The following is a 4,599-nucleotide window of genomic DNA, read 5'->3' on the forward strand; positions in this document are numbered from 1 at the left end:
GTGGCGCACACAGCTGGAGTTCGATTGCAGCGGCTTGAAGCCCTGGTGTGACAATTCTCTCTCCCTCTCTCTCTCTTATAAAAAAAGATCAGTCTGGGGCTGGAGAGATGGCTTAGCAGTTAAGGCGTTTGCCTGCAAAGCCAAAGGATCCCAGTTTGATTCTCCAGGATCCACATAAGCCAGATGCACAAGGTGGCACATGCATCTGGAGTTTGTTTGCAGCGGCTGGAGGCCCTGGTGCACCCATTCTCTCTCTCTCATAAATAAAATATATGTAAAAAAAAAAAAAAGGTATATCTTTATGCCATTGATGAACCGTTTTAGAAACAATGGCATTTACAATAGTGCCCCCCCATCCCCCATGAAAGAAATACATAGGTATAAATGTAACAAAGCTTATCCAGGATCTATGTGCTGATTAATCAAAGGGCTCAATGAATGAACGTGTTTATGACAGTAAGAGTGCCCGCACAGACACAAGTCTCCCCGTGCTGATCTGTGGGTTTAAGACAGTCCCAGTGATGTGGTGACAGAAAACACATCGGGCAGGGGCAGCCCACTTTAGGGCTGGGAGATGGAGTGATCTCAGAGACAGCACAGGAGGTCTGGGTGGGAGAACCATCTGGGTCCCAATCATGGGGGTGTCAGGCGGATTTGCTCCTACATCAAACTTCAGAACCTGTGCTCTGTGCCTGAGGGAACCACTAGTAACAAGCTTGCTGCTAATTCTGGAATCAGAAGCCCTGTGGATAAGGTTCAGCTTGGCCACCTTGCCTGTTTGGCACTGTTCCTTTCAGAGCCCCTGGTCTTGTCATCTGTCTACACATGGCACAGGTGAAAATCTCACACAATCTGCCGTCTCATGTCGTCTGAGTTCCCAAAGGGCAGGTCTTACATTTTTGTTTTGTTTCGTTTTTTGGTTTTTCTTTCTGTCTGAGTGTGATGCTCAGCTTTAGTGAGTGCTGCCGGTTCCCCACAATCACACCCATCCACAGCTTCACCCACACTTGGGCTTTCCTGCACACACAGTGGAAGAGTTTTGGGTGCTTCTTCCCCCTCTCCAACTTCCCTCTCAGCCCCTCGTGTAAATATTTACTCTGCTCTGCACTGAAAGTGCCGATAAGCAAAGCGAAGTCCCTGGCCTTAGATGCTCCCAGGGCAGTGGCTGGGATGGACGAGGAGAGAGCTGTTTTGAAAACAGAGGAGTACATGCCAATGATTGAGGTGGCACGAAAAGGAATGAATGACCATCCTGGAGGTAGCCTGAAAGAGGAAACGTTGGTTTTTAAATTAGTGTGAATAATGTTTTCATGCATTAATATTCTATTTCCATTGACTTACATTTTTTCTGATTTTAGGGTTTACTTTAGAACATGTGGCAACTAAAGTGGCAACTAAAGAATTAGAGCTGGGTGTGGTGGCACACACTTTTAATCTCAGCACTCTGGAGGCTGAGGTAGGAGGAAGGTTGTGAGTTCAAGGCCAGCTTGTGTGACAGAGTGAGTTCCAGGTCACCCTGGGCTAGAGTGAGACCCTGTCAAGAAACAAAAACAAGGCTGAGTGTGGTGGCACACACCTTTTAATTCCACCACTCTAGAGGTAGAGGTAGGAGGATCACTATGAGTTTGAGGCCAGCCTGAGACTACATAGCATATTCCAGGTCAGCTGGGGCTAGGGCAAAAACCTACCTCTAAAAAAAATCTAAGAAAGGGGGCGGCTGGAAAGATGGATTAGCAGTTAAGGCACTTGCCTGCAAAACCTAAGAGCCCATGTTTGAATCTCCAGGTCCCACGTAGCCAGGCACAGCAATTGTAAGCATGCAATGTCTCACATATGCCACAAGAGGGCACACGTATCTGGAGTTCATTCACAGCTGCCGAAGGCCCTGGTGTGCCCATTCTCTCTCCCTCTCTGCCTGCCTCCTTCTCTCTTTCTCAAAATAAATAAAAACAGTAATAATAAAAAAGAAACAAACAAACAAAAGAAACAAAAACAGGACTAGCTCAGTGGTTCAGAGTACCCCTTGTGCAGGCAAGGGAGCCCAAGGAGGCCTGCAGTCTCCAGAGAGAGCAAGCTCTGGAACTGGCTAGAAGATCAATGGAGAGGGACCCTTGACCTTCCCCTCCTGCAACTGCAGGTGAGCTCACAGGATGCACGTGGGCACATAGTTGTGCATACAGCAAACACACATTAGACACATGCACGCACATCACATTGTACACACGAATGCAGTCAACATCATCATCAACAGCAAAGCACCGAAAATGAAGAAAGCACCTGAAATTCCACTGTTTGGGGTGAAGTGCAGCTCGACGTTAGGATCCCCAGCCCCTCTGCCTTCCCGTCTTGTCCCAAGGTCCTTTTCTGGTGGCAGTGTGGTGTCTTACCTGTCCTAACACTTTTCTAATGGTAGGATGTATGTCATTTCTGTTTCCCACAATGAACAGAGTACTCACATCCTGGTTTGGGATGAAATCACTGTATTTCCCAATAAAACTTGCAATTAAAATCGCATGTCCTCCAGTACGCCCATACACAGCAGGGGTCAGTGCATTCCACAACTGCCCATGGAGTTGTCCCGTGTGATGCCAGGATGATGACCACAATTCAGAAACATTCTTAAGCTATTTGTACATGCACATTTTAGGCAACTTGGGGGAAAAAAATTAAAGAGGAAGTAGTCTTCACAGTGCTACCACCCAAAGCAAACGATACTTAGTGTTTGCTCCGGTTATTTTTTTAATTTTCTAAAAAAAATTATTTACTTAAGAGAGAGAAAGTGAGAGAATGGGTGCGCCAGGGCCTCTAGCCACTGTAAATGAACTCCAGGCACATGTGCCACCTTGTGCTTCTGGTTTATATGGGTCCTGGGGAATTGAACCTGGGTCCTTTGGCTTTGCAGACAAGCACCTTAACCGCTAAGCCATCCCTCCAGCCCCAAACTATCACCTTTAACCACTGAGGCATTTCCCTAGCCCTAAGTTGAATACTTTAGCAGATGTACCATCAAAGAAGGTATACAAATGGTAAATCAGGACATAAAAAGATGTCCAAAAAAATTATTAAAAAAAAAGATGTTCAGGGCTGGAGAGATGGCTTAGCGGTTAAGCGCTTGCCTGTGAAGCCTAAGGACCCTGGTTCGAGGCTCGATTCCCCAGGACCCATGTTAGCCAGATGCACAAGGGGGCGCACGCGTCTGGAGTTCGTTTGCAGTGGCTGGAGGCCATGGCACGCCCATTCTCTCTCTCTCTGCCTCTTTCTCTCTCTGTCACTCTCAAATAAATAAACTAAATTAAACAAAAAAAATTAAAAAAAAATTAAAAATAAAAAAAAAAAGATGTTCAAACTGGGGAAATGTGAGTTAAAACATTCTAGGGCTGGATCACAACTTGGTGGTAGAAGGGTTACCTTGCAAGCTTACAAGAAGAGGCCCTGGTCCAATCCCCAGCACAGCCAAATGCGTAAATATAAATAAAATAATGCTACATGGAGGAAATTTTGGTTTTTCCTTTTTTTGTTTGTTTATTCTTATTTATTTATTTGAGAGCGACAGGCAGAGAGAGAAAGAAAAAATGGGCGCACCAGGGGCCCCAGCCACTGCAAACGAGCTCCACATGCATATGCCACCTTGAGCATCTGGCTTACGTGGATACTGGGGAATTGAGCCTTGAACCGGGGTCCTTAGGCTTAACTGCTAAGCCATCTCTCCAGCCCATAGAGGAAAATTTGGAAAATGCAGAGAAGACAATGAAAAATAGAGTAAGCCAGGCATGGTGGTACATACTTGTCATCCTAGAGGTAAGGGCAGGAGGATCAGAAGCTCAAGGTCATCCTTGCTACACAGCCTGCGTTAGGCCAGGAGACCTCTTGAAGGAAGGAAAGAAAGGAGGGAGGGAGGGAGAAAGGATTAAAGGAAAGAGTAGTCTCATCCAAATCGCCGCCCAGGTAACAACTTTTTTCTGTTATTCCTACTGCTTTTATATCACTTACCAAAATGACAAGTCCTAGAAGAGAGGTACAAATGTCCGAGTGGGATAAGGTAGGCTTCGTTTTGCTTAGCGTGGTCCACGAGCCAGCAGCAGCAGCGTGGCCCGGAAGCTTGGAAACACAGAGACTGGGCTGGACCCAGGGCTGATTAGGCCTCAAGGAAAGGCTGATGCAGCCTTCTTGGGAGCCTTGGGCAGATTGGGCAGGAAGAGGAAGGATCCCTGGAAACAAGATGGGGCCTCTTTGCAACATGGACTCCTTTGCATTTCTAAAACTGTGTGATTTTTAAATATATATATTTTGGTTTTTCAAGGTAAGGTCTTGCTGTAGCCCAGGCTGACCTGGAATTCACTCTGTAGTCTCAGGCTGGCCTCGAACTCACAGCAATCCTCCTACCTCTGCCTCCCGAGTGCTGGGATTAAAGGTGTGCACCACCATGCCTGACCAACTGTGTGATTTTTATTCCCAGAAAGCCCACCTACCTGTCTTTGGCATCCCAGTGCCACCGGCTGGGCCATCGGTGGTCCATCTCCTTGAATACACCGAGGAACGAAGAAGGGCACTCCAGAGCTGCAACCCACGAGTCTTTTGCCTTCTTTTTCTCGTTTCTAG

Source organism: Jaculus jaculus, chromosome 5, assembly GCF_020740685.1.
Source record: "Jaculus jaculus isolate mJacJac1 chromosome 5, mJacJac1.mat.Y.cur, whole genome shotgun sequence".
In the NCBI taxonomy this organism is placed as follows: Eukaryota; Metazoa; Chordata; class Mammalia; order Rodentia; family Dipodidae; genus Jaculus; species Jaculus jaculus.